The following is a 19,786-nucleotide window of genomic DNA, read 5'->3' as shown; positions in this document are numbered from 1 at the left end:
TGCCAGACTGGCAAACCAGTTCAACCACCTTGCAGTTTCTGTGTGCTCCTGATACATGGATGAAACAATTGCTATTACTGACAGGGAGGCAGGCAAGGTAGTGATAAGAGGACCATCTGTTATAGGAAATCCTCAATAACAGCTTCACAGAATCATACAACTGCTGATAGATTCGCCACTTATCACAGATAAAACCTGTTAAATGCAATCCAATGAACCCATTGCGTGAATCAGCAGCATCCATCAGGGATTTCTACATGATTGTGCCTCTTGCGAAATTATGATGGGCAAACCTTCAAGATAACAGCGAAAACCATAGGAACTAAACTCTGGCGTCATTGACGAACTGTCATCAGTTTCAAACTTCACTAGTCATGGTGGGAGACTCAGGGCAGACAAAAGGAAGTACTTCTTCATACAGTGCAATAGTTAAACCTATAGGATTTGCTTCCACAACATGTGGCCTATGTTGCCACCAACTTAGATGTCTTTAAAGGAGGATTAGACAAAGCCAGGTTGGCCCACCTGCCCTGCACCTGAGATCATAAATGACAAACCTGTGTCTAACACACTGCATGCTCTGGCAATCAGCTGATGATTGGGGCTTCCATGCACAGTGCTATTTTATTTTGTAAAAGCATATCAGAACCACTCCATATATATGAAATCTAAGCAGTGTACACTATGTGCAATTTAAAAACAATTCCATTAGAACAAAATACAACCTAAAATTCATATAACAACAGTATAAAAACAAATTGCAGCAATCAAAGCAAATAAAATAACAACACTTCAGGGGATTTACAAAGAGCAGGGTTCAATATTATGGTCCAAGGAAAATTATGCAAAAGAGGGCCCTTGGCATCACTGTGATGCCAGGTGGTTGACAGGCATGTGTCCCCAGTTACCTGTCATACTTGGCCTATTGTGGGCCGGGGTGTGTGTGGAGAGGAATTGGACCCGCTGACTCAATCCAGCTCCTCACACCTGGAACAGAGTGTTCTACCATGTGGCAAAACCCCATCCTCTGTGCATTTGAAATCTCTTTGTACCACGGCCACTTTGCCCACAAAGGCTACATCCACACCGTATATTTAAAGCACTACTATACCACTTTGAACAGTCATGGCGTCTCCCAAGAAATTCTGGGAACTGTCATTTGTTAAAGGGTGCTGAGAGTTGTATGGAGACCTCTCTTGCTCTCACAGAGTTGCAGCGTCCAGAGCTCCTTGGGAAGAGGGATAGATTGTTAAACCACCCTGTGGCACTGGGGTGGTGGTGGTTAGGGGCCTCCTAATACCTCTCAGAATCCTTAAACTACATTTCCCAAAATTCTTTGGGGGAAGGCTTAGCTATTAAAGTAGCATCACTGTACTTTAAACATAAGATGTGGATGTAGATGAAACACTCCTTCCCAGCTCATCTCATTCTGGGCCATTATGTTACTTACTGCTTTCCTCAGCTGTCAAGATCAGAGGTTTTTACTCCCGTGCTACTTTTTGTGAGGTGGCCTTTGAGCTCTGCGCCGGGAGACGAGTGTGGGCAGAGCGTTAATTAGGCAGCAGAGATTGGCAGGTTAAGCTGACAGCAAAGCAGGAAGAAAAAAAGAGGGGAACGGATGGCTGAGAGTCGTCAGATAGAATAAGCCATCCCGTGGCTGACCGCTTGCTCCACACTGAACATATTATCATTGCCTGCTGACACTCTATAAACTCCGTTCTCCGTGCATTTTTAAAACAGAAATTACTTTGCTTGACAAGCTCAGGAGCCTCAAGGTAGCTCCTGCAGGGCCTTCAGAAAACATTTTTCACGCTCCCGCCCATGCATAGCTGTACATTCAGCTGACTGTTGCCTGTGCCATGCAAGGGAGGGGAGGAAACCAAAGAACATAACCACCTCACATCAGCCACCGACCAAAAGTTTTCCTTTCTCCTCTGCAAATTTATGGTGGATTGCCGGAAGAAATATCAACAACCTCAGATATGCAGATGACACAACCTTGATGGCAGAAAGTGAGGAGGAGTTAAAGAACCTTTTAATGAGGGTGAAAGAGGAGAGTGCAAAATATGGTTAACATCAAAAAACTAAGATCATGGTCACTGGTCCCATCACCTCCTGGCAAACAGAAGGGGAAGAAATGGAGGCAGTGAGAGATTTTACTTTCTTGGGTTCCATGATCACTGCAGATGGTGACAGCAGCCACGAAATTAAAAGATGCCTGCTCCTTGGGAAAAAAGCAATGACAAACCTGGACAGCATCTTAAAAAGTAGAGACATCACCTTGCCAACAAAGGTCCGTATAGTAAAAGCTATGGTTTTCCCAGTAGTGATGTATGGAAGTGAGAGCTGGACCATAAAGAAGGCTGATCGCTGAAGAATTGATGCTTTTGAATTATGGTGCTGGAGGAGACTCTTGAGAGTCCCATGGACTGCAAGAAGATCAAACCTCTCCATTCTTAAAGAAATCAGCCCTGAGTGCTCACTGGAAGGACAGATCCTGAAGCTGAGGCTCCAATACTTTGGCCCTCTCATGAGAAGAGAAAACTCCCTGGAAAAGACCCTGATGTTGGGAAAGATTGAGGGCACAAGGAGAAGGGGACGACAGAGGATGAAATAGTTGGACAGTGTTCTCAAAGCTACCAACATGAGTTTGACCAAACTGCGGGAGGCAGTGGAAGACAGGAGTGCCTGGTGTGCTCTGGTCCATGGGGTCACGAAGAGTCGGACACGACTAAACAATTAAACAACAACAAAGTCTGTCTATAGTTCTGCGAACCACCTGAGATCTTGTGATGAAGAGCAGTATATACATTTAATAAATAATAATAATAATAAAACATAGAATTGTAGAGTTGGAAGGGAATCTTTTGCCCAACGTGGGGCTTGAACACCCACAACCCTGAGAGCCATCCCAGCCCTTTCTCATATGTTGACTGCCTTACATTGCCCAGCAAGCCCTCACTATATGTACTGAGGCTATCAGCATCCTGTTCTCAGGGACTGATGGAACAGCCCCTTTCTCCTCAGTTTTGCAATGTTAAGTTCCGTTCCCCACAATTAATTTTTTAAAATGTTGTTAAAAAACAAAAACGGACAATACGCACAAACTGAGAAACAAACAATAACAACAGAATAAGGTGAGTTTAACACAAGGAGCTTTCAATAATAAAGCCAAAATAAAAAAGAAACAAATCAGGAGTTAACAAAACGAATACAATTATATAATTATAAACAGGATATAAAAACACAACAGAAAGGCTTTCATTTCTGGGTAAGTTTGCCTCCAGCTCTGAGCAGTGTTTAGCAGTAACAAGCAAGCAAGAGAAGCTTTGAGGAAACAGCCCCCTGTCTCAACCATAAACTGGAGGCATAAAGAATTCATCTCAGAGATAAATTCTGAAAAAAATGTGACAAGGTTTGACAAGCATTTGTAATTTGTATAGTTCCTGTTTTGGGAGCTCTGCCCTTAATAAATAGGCAGCTTGGGTTATGGACAGAATTTGTCCATATATTTTGTTGCTGTGAGCTATTTCTCGTAAGAAATGAAATCCCAACGGTTAACTGAAATTTGCCCAAATGATGAATCATAGATGATGTACTCATCCCTTTGATAGACTGAATTAATCAATGTGCCTTCCATTGCTAGAGCGCAATCCGTGCTGTCTTTGAGTCGGCGATGCTGGACAGGAAATTTTCTCTGGATATTTAACCACGAAGCCTGCAATCATAAGCAGACTTGCTAGGAAGCTGACAGTGTATTGAATGGCCCCATCTCCCACAGTACTGTCTGCCCTGAGTGACAGCAGCTCTCTGGGGTTTCAGAAAGGGGTCTAACCCAGACCCACCTGGTGGCGCCAGAGACTGAACTTTCCACATGCAAATTAGTTACTCTAACACTGAGCTATGGACCTTTCCCATCACTCCCATTGAATTGAGAAGGCTTTCTTCCAGTTTATAGCACATAGCCTCAGACTACACACGAAACCAAGGTGACTAGACACACAAAAGCAGTTCCATTTGGGCAAACAGGACATTGCTCCACCAAGTTCAGTATGCCCTCAGCCAGCTCCCACCTGCCTCCCTTCTTATTTACAACCGATCTAGCAGGTAACACTACTCAACAGCCCTCTCCTCCTCCTTAGTCTCAGAGTCGCAGAACTCAGCAGAGAGGAGTGTGGGGAGAAAACAATAATTGGTTTGTTGTTCTGCCTGCCTGCCATTGAGTCTGGCTCCACCTACCACTGGGCTCCCTGCCTTATTCCCTTCAAATCCTAGTGGGCATCAGCCACCACTTCAGGCACTAACTGTAGTCACACTGTCGAAGCTGTGAATGGCTGCACCTTCTACCATGTTCCGTGTTTTAAAGGTGGCCGCACAAAACACAACACAAGCAGAACTGGGGAACCAAAGATTTTCCTGACAGTCTGCACAAGGACTGGGAAACCTTGGCTCTGCATTCAGCGGCCCCATGTCACATGTGGTGAGTTCCCATATGGTTTGCAGTATATCTCTGGGCAGAGGGGTATTCTTAGGCCCTGGACTGAACCCTGCCCACCTAGTTTTGTGGATGGATTTTAATGGGTAGGAGGGAATATATTAATTACAATTTATCCCTCCAGGAAGTCATGTGTGGGGGTTGAACAGAGTTTTAAAATCCCATCGTTGGCAGCAAAATTAAAAGCATGGGAATTAGGCTGCAAAGCCTCCTTTTGAGCAAATCCAGCTAATGAAGTAAGCTGGCTTCCCCCTTCTTACCCCACTTAACAAAGAGTCAGGCAACAACTTGTAAAGTAAGTTTAAAAATAAGATTTGCTTACTTTATAATCATGCATTGGATCACGGTAAGGAAGCGGGGGGGGGGGGACGACTAAGCAGACAAAATACCAGCTTCAAGCATCTGCCTGTAAAAGAAAACAGAACGAGAGACAGAGAGAGAAGAAGTGCTACATGTTCCTTTCTCTCCAGGAAAGGAGGGGAAATGACATCACACAGAGCCCTCTCTATCAAATGTATTTCTATGATCTGAATATCTGCCTATCAGCAATACAGCTCTGTGGACTTTGCTCCTTCTCATGCTAACCAGCAAGAGTGCGCATTTGTTAGGTTTGGCTGTTAATCTCTGACTAGTCTGGTCACTGGGCTGCTCTAGATAGGAAGAACTACAAAAGGCTTCTTGCTTGGGCTGAGACTTTCCTGGGGAACTCAGATCTTGCATGGCTCTGAGGTCTTTAGCTTTGACACCTGGCTCCCCTCTCACAGCTGCCTGAAGTCAAGACCTGACAAGGCTGCCTGGTTTGCATATCACCAAACTATGGCTTAGCACGAAGGGCAGGGAACCTTTGGGGCCCTGTGGGTCAGATCCTTATCTAGCCCCACCCCATGGGTCAACTTTTGACAGGTGGGCAAGACCTGTCAATAGGGATGGGGGAGAAAGCCATATCAGTTCAGCTTTAAAGGCCAACATACTTACCGTATTTTTTGCTCTATAAGACTCACTTTTTCCCTCCTAAAAAGTAAGGGGAAATGTGTGTGCGTCTTATGGAGCGAATGCAGGCTGCACAGCTATCCCAGAAGCCAGAACAACAAGAGTCTGCTTTCACTGCGCAGTGATCCCTCTTGATGTTCTGGCTTCTGAGATTCAGAATTTTTTTTTTTTCTTGTTTTCCTCCTCCAAAAACTAGGTGCGTCTTATGGTCTGGTGCATCTTATAGAGCAAAAAATATGGTAATTTTGCACTTTCTGAAAAAATACACAAACTGAATACACAGCCCTCCTTCAAAACTTCACACTTTTCTGGATTTTGCAAAACAGTTCTGTAGCCAAATGATATGTACAAAAATGCATACAAAAATGGGGTGTGTTTTTTTACAAAATGCACGAAAAGACAGGGATAGGGAACCTGTGGCCCTCCGGATGTTGTTGGGCTACAACTTCCACCATCAATGACCAATGTGGGTGGGTCTGATTGGAGCTGGAGTCCTGCAAGATTTCTAGTCGCTGAGCCAAAAGCTCAATATGCTTTAGCTGCCATCTTGGGCTAGGCTGCCCTACCTGGCTGCTTACCTCCTTTTCACCTGCTTCACTTCCCATCTCTGCCAGCTCTTGTCCACCTGGTGTCAGCTCCTCTTATACGCTCCATTTAACCTTTGCTCAGCAGCCTCAAGTCACACGTGCAGCAAAGGTCTCCTAAATGCCAGTCCAGGGCCCTATGAGAGGCATGTTGCCATCACCTGGCTAGAAAGGACAAAGGAGAATGTCAAGTGTCTATCTCTACCGCCCCCGTATCTTGAGGTAGAGAGAGCAGATGTGAAAGGAGAAGGCATTCTATAGGAGGAAGAGATGGGAGAGAGTCTGACTGTACTGTGAGGTTACCCTAAAAGGTTGGAGACAAAACTTGGGTGGGGTTGGAGGCAGGTGGGGTTACCTCCCTTTCTGCCCCACCATCCTAGTGACACCAGGTAACCACAACCTGCTTGCCTTCTTATTCACGCAGTGCCTTGTCAGCTTCCACCTTCCTTCTCAGTCTCAGTGTTGCTCTAGTGGAAGTCAACAGGCAGGAGGAGGATGTGGGCCAAACCAGAATTAGCTGGCTCTGTCTTGAAGCAGTTCTGGCTCCACATACTGTTGGTCACCCTTCCTTGTGTCTCACCAGTCCCAATGGCCACCAGCCACCACTGCCCCTTTCTCTTCTTGACATCCACATGAAATTAGGCCCAGGGCCTCATGAAACTGAGCTGAGAGCCACAGGGCAGTCCTTGGGTGCTTCTGGACCAGTGTTTGTCATGGGGTGGGTGTTTCACATTTTTCAAGACCACTTCCACACTATTCATTTAATGCGGTATCAAACCACTTTAAACAGTCATGGCTTCCGTCAAAGGATCCTGGGGATTGTAGCTTGTTAAGAGCACTGAAAATTATTAGGAGAGCTACAATTCCCAGAATGCCCCCCTGGGAAGGGGAACTGGTTGATAAACCATGCTGGAAACTGTATCTCTCTAAGGGAAATAGGGGTCTCCAAAGACCACCCTTAACAAACTACATTTCTCAGGATTGTTTGGAGGAAGTACGACTATTTAAGGAGTATCATAGTGCTTTAAATGTACAGTACAGATGTGGCCCAAGACTCTACAGTGTCATGGCCATCAAAGTGCCTGCCCATATTCCCCCGCCCCTCACATTTTATTTAATCCAGATTTACTCTTCCCAGGGGAGAATCCAGTAATTATTATATTTTTTAAGAACAGCAAGAATGATACAGTTGTCAACAACATGTCTGCAACATCTGAATGGTCTGTTTGCGATATAGAGACCCTGTGTGAAAGAGCCCTTTGATGATGATGATGATGATGATGAATTAAATGTACAAGTTGCTTTTTTTGCTACAGCAACCCAATGTGACTTACAATATTTTAAGCATAAACAAACACTTACATACATTAAAACCAGCATCAAAAAAGAAAAATCTAAAAGACAATTCTTTTTTTTTTAATTAAAGCATCCCACCTGTGCAAAAAGGCCATAGTTAAAAGCTCAATGCCTGATAAAAAAATGAACGCATTTGCCAGGCACCTAAAAATTTATAACGATGGCGCCAGGTTAGCATCCCTGTTTAAGTGGTGGCATAGTTGATGTGCTGACACTGAGATTTTATTTTTATTTTATGGAGAAGGAAGGCTAAGTTTGCCTTAATTCTTGCCACTATTTTTCTCTTTCCCCACCTTTTTTACAGTGTCGGTTCCTTAAAAAAGCCTCTAGAATTTATTTATGAGCACACAATTTGTCACAGTGCAGCTGCAAGCAGGATTTGTGATTGGGTTTTAAATTGGAGAAGTGGATGTTTTGTTGTCTTTTCCCTTCTCTGTGTTTGCAACCTTTATCAAGTTATCCCCCCAGCCCACTGCCATTCTTTTAATATTGCATTCCCCAGCTGAATGGCTGAGGATGGTGTTGCTCTATTTGTGAGGATTTCACAGAAATCCTTTGAAGCAGCCTTGGCACCAATTAGGGCTTACAGTGGCTTTGGAGGCTTCTATAAATAACATTTCTGATGAGCCAGGTTCCTTTCTAATGCTTTGACACATTTTCCCCTTGGGTTGCTAGCATATATTTTACTCTGGGTTTTTACTCATTTCATTTACATGCCACCCTTCCTCTTAGAGGTTTCCCCTCCCATTTTATCTTCACAACAACCCTTTGAGGTAAACTAGAGATTTACTGGGGGGGGGGGGTTCCCCATCCTGCCTTTTTATTGTGAAGATTCCTGAATAGGGATGGAATGGATCAGTCTATTCAAAGTCTGTGTCACCTAAGGCCATTCCATCCTGTTTCTGCATAAATCTGTGATGTTTTTAATCTGCCAAAAACATTTTACTCATATAAATAATGCATTTTAAAATGTATTTTCTCACAAAATACACATATCTTAACACATTAATTCTAAAACTTTGCATTTTAAATATTGCATTGTTGATTTCTTCATTTTTGAGCCAAGAAACTTGGCATGTGAAATGTGGTTGATAAGCAGGGCAGCATACACATCATACATGTAAAGCACATATTTTCCCCAGAGAATCCTGGGAACTGCAGTTTGTTAAGGGTTCTGGGAATGACAAACTACAGTTCCCATGATTCTCTGGGGGAAATCACATGCTTTAAACATAGCTGACATTTCAACCTGCATATTAACTCAGTAAGTATGGATTAGGTAAGTTGTATCAGAATTCACAGCTGAATTCCACAAGCATGCCTATTCCCAAAAGGATAATCATAATAAATTGTAGTTTTATATTTGTTATTATTGTTAAAAGTGGAAACTTAAGGATCAACACCTTATGGATCGCCTCTCCCCATATGAACCCAGACCCTGTGCTTGTCATCTGAGGCCCTTCTCTATATCCTCCATCCCACAGAGGTTCAGAGGATGGCAACAAGAGAACGGGCCTTTTCTGTGGTGGCTCCCCAATTGTGGAACGCTCACTGCAGAGAGCCTTCATTACATGTCTTTAGGCACCAGGCAAAAACATTCCTCTTTACCCAGGTCTTTGGCTATTAAGTAATCTATGGTCTGTAAAAGTGTTGGGGAGAGGACTGTTATCTTGATGACTAACTTATTATTAGGTTGTCTGTCAGTGTGCTTTTAGAAGGACGCGGGTGGCGCTGTGGGTTAAACCACAGAGCCTAGGACTTGCTGATCAGAAGGTCGGTGCTTCGAATCCCCGCAACGGGGTGAGCTCCTGTTGCTTGGTCCCTGCTCCTGCCAACCTAGCAGTTCAAAAGCACGTCAAAGTGCAAATAGATAAATAAGTACTGCTCTGGTGGGAAGTTAACGGCATTTCCGTGTGCTGCTTTGGTTTGCCAGAAGCGGCTTAGTCATGCTGGCCACATGACACGGAAGCTGTACATCGGCTCCCTCAGCCAGTAAATTGAGATGAGCGCCACAAGCCGAGTCAGCCACGACTGGACCTAATGGTCAGGGGTCCCTTTACCTTTACAGTATGCTTTTTGCTATGTTTTATTATGTTTTTGTGCCAGCCCACCATGTCCACCTCCAGGATACTTTGAGCCAGGGGTGAAGAACTGCTTTCATACCAAGGGCCACATTCCTATCTGGGTAACCTTCCAGGGGCCAGGTGGGTGGTGCCTGAGGAAAATGTGGACCAAGCAACAAATGCACGCTGCTTCCTCAGCACACACTTCTCATCCCACACACTGCCTTTATTTTGCCTGGCTGGAGTGTGTACAGTACTTGAATTCTGACAATGCTTATTGCTTGCCTAGAGGAAAGACACAACGGGATGTGTGAGTGTGACTTAGCCTACTGCAGAAAGGTGAGATTTGCATCAGCTGCTTTACCTGCTTTACCTTTCTCCTCTGGCCCCATGGATCCTGAAGAATCGTTGTTTTAGGATACCATTGTATTATACCACTTAGAAATCTTGTAGCAGCTTTCTGCACCCACACAGAGCACGTTACAGCAGGCTGACTATTAACAGTCCATAGGCATCTTTAATTCCTTCAGTGTTTGTACTGGGAATGTAGAACTGAGAAGCTGGCTTTACCTAGGCATAGAAAGTGCTGATTACAGGTACTGCTTTAGAAGTGGACAAAAGTAAGTAGCTGCCTCAATGGGCTACGGAGGTCTACTTTCTTTTCACAGTCTTAATCTTAGTCACACAGAACAGAACAGGCATGGCTCTGGCTCCTCAGAATCTGTGCATTTTACAAATCCCTGGAAATGGTGTCTCCTGCAAAACCCAGAATTTCACCCAGTCATTTGTGGAAGAAAACACACAGATAAATAAAGAGGATGTGGTACCCTCTCCTGGGTGGCATTGGGACTCCAAGACCTAGAATCGGAATTGTTGAGTTGGAAAGGACCCTGAGGGTCATCAAGTCCAACCCCCTGCAGCGCAGGAATCTCAGCTAAAGCTTCCATGATGGATGGCCATTCAACCTCTACTTAAAAACCTCCAAGGAAGGAGAGTCCAAAACCTCCCGAGGGAGACTGTTCCACTGCCGAACAGTTCTTATTGTCAGAAGGTTTTTCCTGATGTCTAGTTAGACTCTCCTTTCTTGTGACTTGAAGCCATTGGTTCAGGTCCTTGCCTCTGGAGCAGGAGAAAACAAGCTTTCTCCATATTCTATGTGACAGCCCTTGAGATATCTGAAAATGGTTATCTTCACTTCCAGGGTAAACATACCCAACTCCTTCAACCATTCCTCATAAGTCTTGGTTTCTGGACCCTTGACCATCTTGGTTGCCCTCCTCTGCACTTGTTCAAGCTTATCAGTATCCTTCTTAAATTGTGGTGCCCAGAACTGGACACAGTATTCCAGATGCGGTCTGAGGCAGAATAGAGTCGTACTATTAATTTTATTGATCTGTACACTGTACTTCTACTGTTGCAGCTTAGAAGAACATTAGCTCTTTTTTTGGTGCGGCATTACCCTGTTGACTTATGTTAAACTTGTGGTCCACTAAGACCCCCTAGTTCCTTTTCACATGTACTGTTAGCAAACCAGGTGCCCCCCATCTTATATTGGTGCAGCTGGTTATTCCTACCTAAGAGCAGAATCTTACATTTGTCCCTATTGAAATTTCCTTCCTGTTGAAACCACCTTTGCAGCCAGTGGTCCAACTCCAGTATTTATCTCTCTCTTCCTGGGCCACAACCCTCAACAGGAAGGAGTGATGAAAAGACCAGTTGTGCCCCCAAGGCTTTTCAGATTCCTGTCCAGAGTCTCATAGTCCCTTGCTACACACTGAAGGCTGCACATGGCAGTATTGTTTGGACCCACATGAAATAGAAGGAAGCGGTTGTGGTCAGTTGGCTTTATAAGACTTGGCAACTTCTCTGTCTCATTGTGAATCTTTGCACCTGGAATACAGCACACCTCCCGGGATATCCTGTTTCCTTTGCACACTACTGTCTCTGTCGCTCTCAATAGGGAGTCACCTACCACATGTCTATTCTGGGGAGTAGAAGGAATTGTTCCATACACTGTGCTTTCCAAAGCAACATCAGTGATTTCTGTAGTCTGCAACTGCTGTCCTTGAGACTTTCCTTCTTGTCTATTGGATCTTATCTGGGTATTATTGGGATAGGTTACAAAGTCAGGAACCTTATGGTTCAAGTTCTTCCTACTCCTTCCTTTCAACTTGCCTTCTCCAGACTACAATTCCCTTTTTCTGAGATCATTTCCTTGAAAGGTAGCAAGTTGGTTATCATCCATGATCAGTAGTCTTAGATCTTGAAGGGATTAGGTGAAGAATGGAAAACGGCTCCTCCAAGTCCATCTCCTCCTGTCTCTTCCTCCTTTTGAGGTGGGGGTGGTGGGGGCAGGAATCAGTTCTGAGCATTGTACCTTTCACAGTCACCTCGGGGTATTCTGAGGTCAGCAACTGCTTTCCTAGCTCCTCTAGCCCAGAATCCAAGATGAGGGCACGGAATCGATTTTGCCGATCTAATAACACAGCATGGCTCCTAACAGTCCCATTTCCGTGAGCCACATTCCTCCAGGGGTTCCTTTCTTGCAATGGGCGGTCTTCCTTCTCTGTAGGGGCACCCTACCTATGTTGCTGTTCCAGCACAGTCCACTCATCTCTATCAAGAAACTCCGTTTCTTGTCCTCTAGATTGAAGTTGTGTGCCTCAAGTTGCTGTACCTTCTTTTCCAGCAAGGCAACTCATTTTACACGTTATCCAGCAGGAAGACAAACATGTCACAGGACCTAAAATATTATTACACCCCACCCCAATCTCCACCAGCGGCGCAATATTCCAGATGTTTACCCAGGGTATGTGTTTCCTTTGGGGAAGAAAGCACAGCAGAGACTGTGGTGTCTTCGTGATATATGGTTTTATTTTCACATATATACAACCTTCACTTAGATGGAGGGATTGCAGCGCATTCATATCCTATGAGGGTCTGGCTGTCCCCCATAAGGGCAGCATTGGATTTGAAGGCTAGCAAAAAGCCATCCTCTTTCTTCGTTCCTTCCTGTCATTCCCAATTCACATGGAGTTCTGCTCCTTCCTCTCCTTCTCTCTGCTGACTCCCAGGACCTCCTACCAACCATTCAAGGTTGAAACTTTAAACCCAACCTTTGCCTCTGCCCACTGCCACCCAACAAATAAGGGGCCCTGTGTCCCCTTGCCCAACAGTCTGGCCCTCTGATGGTTTCCTTGATGGGCCATCGCTAGTCTTTTTTAAAAATATGCTTTTTATTAGTTTTCTTACTTAACAAACACACACAAATGATAAAATAACAAAACAAACAAAAAACATACATACATCCGTTCTTACAAAATCCATACGTTCTTACAAAAGAACTTATGCCACCATGTTCTTAATTCCCAGTTCCTTATCTTCCCCAACAGACTTCAGTCTTCCTCAATGCGGGTCTGTCTTATCTGTCTAATAAACTGCTTCTTTAATCATTTTGCCATTTCTTCTGTTATCTGAATACTATACTTATAATCCATATTGTGGTTTGCGAAAATTAATCAAAGCATGTCCAGGTTTTAAATATTCTTTTTAAATTTCCCACTTCTTTTTGAACTTTTGGTTTGGCTATCTCCTAATTGTCTCTGCCATTTTTGCCAGTTTGAGATATTTAAATAATTTACTCTGTTTGAGATATTCAAATAATTTACTCTGCCATTCCTCTTTTGTTGGTACTAATTCTCCTTTCCAATTTCTGGCAATTAGCCTTTGTCCCCTGCTAATGGGCCATCCCATTATCCCATGAGAGGGATGCGGGTGGCGCTGTGGGTTAAACCACAGAGCCTAGGTCTTGCCGATCAGAAGGTCGACGGTTCGAATCCCCGTGACGGGGTGAGCTCCCGTTGTTCAGTCCCAGCTCCTGCCAACCTAGCAGTTCGAAAGCACAAAGTGCAAGTAGATAAATAGGTACCACTCCGGCGGGAAGGTAAACGGCGTTTCTGTGTGCTGCTCTGGTTCGCCAGAAGCGGCTTAGTCATGCTGGCCACATGACCCGGAAGCTGTCTGCGGACAAACGCCGGCTCCCTCGGCCAATAAAGCGAGAAGAGCGCCGCAACCCCAGAGTCGGTCACGACTGGACCTAATGGTCAGGGGTCCCTTTACCTTTCCCTTAATGGGCCATCCAGCTAGCTCTGCCTCTTGGCTGGTTACCCTAACGAAATCCAGGGGGGGGGGGTTCTGTGTTTAGCAAAGTTGAATCAAACCATTATTTCTGTTACTAAATCATAACACATTTAGGCAAAATCTACCACCACCCCAATCATCACAGTAAGGTAAAAAGGTATAGGACCCCCGGATGGTTAAGTCCAGTCAGAGACAACAATGTGGTTGCAGTGCTCATCTTGCTTTTCAGGCCAAGGGAGCCAGCGCTTGTCCACAGACAGATTTCCAGGTCATGTGGCCAGCATGACTAAACTAAGGTTACCAGATTTTTCTCAATGAATCCAGGGACACTTTTCAACTTCAATGGATTTTGCATGGGGACTGATCTGTAAATCTGGGGACTGTCCCCGGAAAATGGGGATGTCAGGTAACCTTAGACTAAACCGCTTCTGGAGCAACAGAACACTGTGACAGAAACCAGAGCACACAGAAATGCTGTTTACCTTCTCACCTCAGTGGTACCTATTTATCTACTTGAACTGGTATGCTTTCAAACTGCTAGGTTGGCAGGAGCTGGGACAGAGCAACGAGAGCTCACCCCGTTGTGGGGATTCAAACCAGCGACCTTCTGATTGGCAAGCCCAAGAGGTTCAGTGGTTTAGACCACAGCGCCACCCGTGTCCCTTTTAATCATCACAGTATCATACCTAGAGAGCATACTGACCAGTCTGGGCAAAGGGAAGAGTGCTGCACTGATGCAATTTTTAAAGCATCCCCTGAATGAATTTCTGCCCAATTTATCCTCAAGGATGATGGGAAGTGGCAGCTGACTTTTTGCTCTTACTTTGTACATCTGGTTCTGGAGACAGACAGCCACACAAAACACAGTGTCTCAGACGGGGCAATAGCTGGCTATCAATGCACACAACAGAATTACAATACAGCAAGTAAAAGAAGCAAACTCAGCCAGAAGCAAGGATCATTCCAAGGGTAGGTTTGTGTTGGAAAGACAATGTTATGTAGTGTAGTTTCACCCTGGGCCAACAGGGGGATACTGTAGATAGTTTTCACTCAGGTCTGTAGATAGTTTTCACTCAGGTCCGCGTCTGTTATTTTAGGCGGGAACTCTGGGCTGTTGTGGTTACAATGTTGACAGCCGGCTGCCTATAAATACAGGCCGGCTGAGCTGTTCGCGTCAGTTCTATTCCAGCTTACCATAATAAAGAGCTACTTGAAGAAATCGCTGTGCCGGCTGCTATGTCAACCCACGACTTAACACTGGCGACGAAGGTGGGATGGATGGACATCAGAGCACAGCCAGATGCGGCCAGCCTCTGAACTGAGCTGAATCACTGAGCTGAATCACAGAGCGAAATCACTGAGCGAAATCACTGGGCAGAACCAATTCAGAGCTGACTGTTCTGGCTAGAGCACTGTGTTCCATCCATCGCCCTTCACGCCGGCATCGGAATCATGGCTTCACTTGTGCCTCTACCGCCTTTTGCGCCAGCCTCTGAATCATGGGACTCCTACCTCGCTCGGTTCGACTGCTACCTCCAAGCCAACGAGCTGACAGCAGCATCAAAGGATCGGAAGCGGGGCCTATTCCTCAGCCTCTGTGGGCCTGAGGTGTTTGAGACGGCCCGAGCGTTGGTTGCGCCTGAAGCAGTCCAGGCAACACCATGGGACACGATCCAAGAGAAGCTCCGCAACCACTACGCACCAAAGCCGTCCAAGATTGCTGCCCGCCATGCATTCTACCACCGGAACCAGGCAGAGGGGGAGTCAATCAACAACTACACCACCGCCCTGCGACAGGCTGCAATGCACTGTGAGTTCCGAGACTTAGACGATGCCCTGATGGATCGAATCGTCTGCGGGGTCCGGGACATCCATCTGCAACGGCGCCTCCTAGCCAAGCCAGACCTCACGCTACAGAAAGCCATTGAGGAGCCTGTGGCCTCAGAAGCTGCTGAACGCTCCGCCCAGGAGATCCGCAAGTCCAGCAGCCCGCGTCTTGCTAGGGAGCCAGTTCCGGTGCATCATGAAGAGGCCAGCAGTGAGGAGGCATCCTCCAGTGAAGACGATGACGTGCACCAGACAAAGCGGGAGCGCAGGAAGTTCCAACAGAAGTCCAAGGGCCAACCGGAATGTGCTGGCTGCGGAGGCAACCATTCCCGTGCCAAGTGTCGATTCAGAGACGCCATCTGTAGGAAGTGTTCCAGAAGGGGCCACATCGCTAAGGTCTGCCGATCGGCTCCGTCTGACACCCCCCCTTCATCGACTCGCAAGTCCAAGTCTTCACTCCAGTCTGCCAAGGAAAGTTGTTTCGCTCTCACCAACTGCCGCTGCCCGTCTGGAACCACGATTGGCCAAACCGACTCGCCTACGCGACGCAAGCTGAACGTCACGGTGCTCATTGAAGGAGCTCCATGTGACATGGAGATCGACACCGGGTCTGCCCTGTCCATCGTGTCATGGAGCACCATCAAAAGACTGGTACCCAGAGTGTCCAAAAGGCAACTCGACTCTCACCGCGTACACCTGAGAGACTACCAGGGAAACGACATTCCCGTGGTAGGCGTTGGCCGGTTCCAGATCGCCTTCAAGGATTTTTCGGGCCTGCTCCGGTTGGTGGTGGTCGAAGGTCAGCGGCCAAGCCTCCTAGGGCTAGACTGGTTTGATGCCCTCGGCCTGGAAGTCACCGGCATCAACTGCATCTCTAACGCAGAGACTGAGGGTCTGGTCAAAGACTTTGCCGAGGTTTTTGACGGCACCTTGGGCCAATATACAGGTACGCCCATCTCCTTTAGCCTTGATCCACAAGTCGCCCCCATCAAGCTAAAGCCACGCCGGGTTCCCTTTGCTCTCAAGGCTAAGGTGGACAAACAACTGGACAAACTGATCGCCCAAGGAGTTTTGGAGCCGGTTGACCACGCAAAGTGGGAAACCCCCATCGTCACGCCTGTCAAGCCAGATGGGTCGGTGAGAATCTGCGCTGACTACAAGTGCACGATCAACAAGGCACTTCAGCAGCACGCTTACCCGGTTCCTGTTGTCCAACACCTGCTGCATTCCCTGGGTGAGGGTAAGGTCTTCGCTAAGCTGGACCTTGCCCAAGCCTATCAACAACTGCCAGTCGATGATGCCACTGCTGAAGCCCAGACGATCGTCACCCACCGGGGGGCTTTCCGTTGCCGCCGGTTGCAGTTCGGGGTGAGTGTGGCTCCTGGCATCTTCCAAAGCCTTATGGAGCGTCTCCTGCAAGGGCTTCCGGGCGTGGTACCATATTTTGATGACGTCTTGGTGTCTGCAGACTCACACCAGCAGCTGTTCGAGCACCTCCGTGCCGTGCTGACCAGGTTCCAGGAGGCCGGGCTCAAGGTAAAGAGGGACAAGTGCCAGATCGCCGTTCCACAGGTAGAGTTCCTGGGCTATCTTATCGATGCCTCCGGTCTTCATCCAACCACATCCAAGATCCGCGCTATCCAGCAGGCCCCCACCCCAAAGAACAAAACGGAGTTGCAGGCATTCCTGGGGCTGCTGAACTTTTATAACATGTTCCTGCCCCACAAAGCCACAGTGGCTGAGCCTCTTCACCGACTCCTTAGCACTAAGACGCCTTGGGCCTGGGGTCATCGGGAGACGGCGGCCTTCAACGCGGTCAAGGCTCTCCTTTCTTCAGACAGTGTGCTGGTACAGTACAGTGAATCCAGGCCGCTGGTCCTTGCCTGCGACGCCTCACCTTTTGGCATCGGTGCTGTCCTTAGTCACCGTTTTCCAGATGGAAGAGAAGCACCGCTCGCCTACTTTTCCAGGACACTATCTCCGACGGAACGGAATTACAGCCAGCTCGACAAGGAGGCATTGGCACTTGTGGCTGGAGTGAAGAGGTTCCATGAATACCTCTATGGCAGGACTTTTGACCTCATCACTGACCACAAGCCGCTCCTGGGCCTCCTCGCCGGTGATCGTCCAACTCCACCGGTCCTCTCACCACGCATGCTGCGATGGACTGTTTTCCTGGCTGCCTACCACTACCGGCTCATCCATCGCCCGGGGAAATCGATGGGCCATGCCGACGCCCTCAGCCGTTGCCCTCTTCCAGCATTTGTGGAAGACCCGGCTCCAGCTTCATCGCTCCTTCTGATTGAGGATCTTCCGGCAGCGCCTGTATCGGCTGCCACTGTGGCCTCCGCATCTGCCCAGGATCGCACCATCAGCCGGGTGCTCAACTGGGTGTGGAGGGGGTGGCCACAAGGGCCTTTTGCATCGGAGTTCCAGCCCTTCGCAACCAGACAACATGAACTCTCAGCTCATCGCGGCTGCCTGCTGTGGGGAGACCGCGTCGTGATTCCCCAGGGACTCCGTCAGCGCGTCCTGGAGGCTCTGCACGTTGGCCACCCGGGAATTGTCAAAATGAAGGCGTTGGCTCGGTGTTACGTCTGGTGGCCTAATATGGACGATGCCATCACTGCCTGGGTGTCCGCCTGTCAAGCGTGCCAGGAGTCGAGGCCTGCACCACCGGCAGCTAAGGGACACACCTGGGAGACGCCAAAGACACCCTGGTCGAGGGTGCACATCGATCTGGCTGGCCCCTTTCACGGCCGGACCTTTATGGTAGTGGTGGACGCCTATTCCAAATGGCTGCAGGTCGCCCTGATGCCCTCCACCACTACCAAAGCTGTCATCCGGGTGCTGCGAGGCCTGTTTGCAACGCATGGGTGTCCTGATGTCCTTGTCTCTGACAACGGACCACAGTTCACGTCAGGCACGTTTGAGCGGTATCTTTTGGGACTGGGCATCCGCCATGCCCTAACGGCACCCTTTCATCCATCCAGCAACGGGCAAGCGGAAAGAATGGTGCGCTCGACAAAAGAGGCACTGGCGCGCCTGGACCGGGGAGACTGGCATGAGCGGGTCGCCGAATACTTGTTCGTGCAACACATCACCCCTCATGCGGCCACAGGGAGGAGTCCTGCTGAACTGCTTATGGGCCGCCGCCTCAGGTCACCGCTCGACCGGCTACACCCAGACTTTGCCGTGGCTGAACCCCCAGGCTGTGCCAACGCACCACGGTCATTTGTCCCAGGGAACCAGGTCTTTGCCCGGAACTATGTGGGGGACATCCCTTGGGTGCCAGCCACAGTAGTGGGAGTCACTGGACCTCGCTCGTACCAGGTGGCACTCGAAGACGGACGCTTGTGGCGACGGCACATAGACCAGCTTAGGCGCAGGGTTGGGGACTTGGACACTACTGAGGTGCCCCCAACTGCGCTTGCGGCTCCAGAAGAGACACGTACAGATGGCGAGGCCCCACCTACACCTCCCTCGCAAGCTGCCAGCGTGGAGCCGAACCAAGCCGTTTCAGAACAGACTCAGACCACTCCACTTGCGGAGGCTCCACCCACAGCAGCGGATCCAGGGGAGTTGGTTCCAACGCCACCTAGGGTCGCACCACAGCCTCAGCGAGAACTGTGTGGCCCTCCGGACTTGGCTACCAGTCCCCGGCGGTCTGGCAGAGTTTCCAAGCGCCCAACTTATTTAAAGGACTATGTTGTTGGACAGGTATCACTGTTGGTCTAAGTATGGGAAATGTAACCGATATGCTTTTATGCTTAATTGAACCATTACGCGTAGTGGTATAAGGAAACCATTACGATTGTAACTAACGCCTTATCTCGGTGGGGAGGGGTGTTATGTAGTGTAGTTTCACCCTGGGCCAACAGGGGGATACTGTATATAGTTTTCACTCAGGTCTGTAGATAGTTTTCACTCAGGTCCGCGTCTGTTATTTTAGGCGGGAACTCTGGGCTGTTGTGGTTACAATGTTGACAGCCGGCTGCCTATAAATACAGGCCGGCTGAGCTGTTCGCGTCAGTTCTATTCCAGCTTACCATAATAAAGAGCTACTTGAAGAAATCGCTGTGCCGGCTGCTATGTCAACCCATGACTTAACAGACAAGGTATCATTTGATTCAGAAAAAAAGGGAATGTTTGTATGATGTCATTTTCTGCACCGCAAAGGAAGTGTGTCCCTCTGCCCCACCTGAGTAACACAACAGCACTGCAAAAGGGCCTAGTTAGGTACCCAGTGAACACAGTTTCACAAATTTAATGCCACCAAATAGTACAAACCCAGACAAGTGTTTATCAATAAAGATTTAAGAAATTGTTCA

At 47.7% G+C, this 19,786-nt stretch overlaps 1 long non-coding RNA gene across 1 annotated transcript in view; it reads right to left on the bottom strand.

The window, feature by feature from the left end:
* Positions 1–3,142: 3,142 nt before the first annotated feature.
* LOC310698118 overlaps positions 3,143–19,786 on the bottom strand; it is a 31,445-nt gene continuing 14,801 nt past the window's right edge. Inside the window, exons 2-4 of the long non-coding RNA XR_014521333.1 lie at positions 6,064–6,234; positions 4,818–4,901; positions 3,143–3,718 (exon numbers count right to left, since the gene is read on the bottom strand). This is a non-coding gene — a long non-coding RNA (uncharacterized lncRNA). The remainder of the gene's footprint in view (positions 3,719–4,817; positions 4,902–6,063; positions 6,235–19,786) is intronic.

The sequence above is a fragment of the Podarcis liolepis genome (genome assembly GCF_965112155.1).
Source record: "Podarcis liolepis genome assembly, chromosome: Z".
Classification (NCBI taxonomy): domain Eukaryota; kingdom Metazoa; phylum Chordata; class Lepidosauria; order Squamata; family Lacertidae; genus Podarcis; species Podarcis liolepis.
The sequence above is the reverse complement of the archived record's forward strand: the minus strand, read 5'-3'. Positions and strand labels throughout refer to the sequence as shown.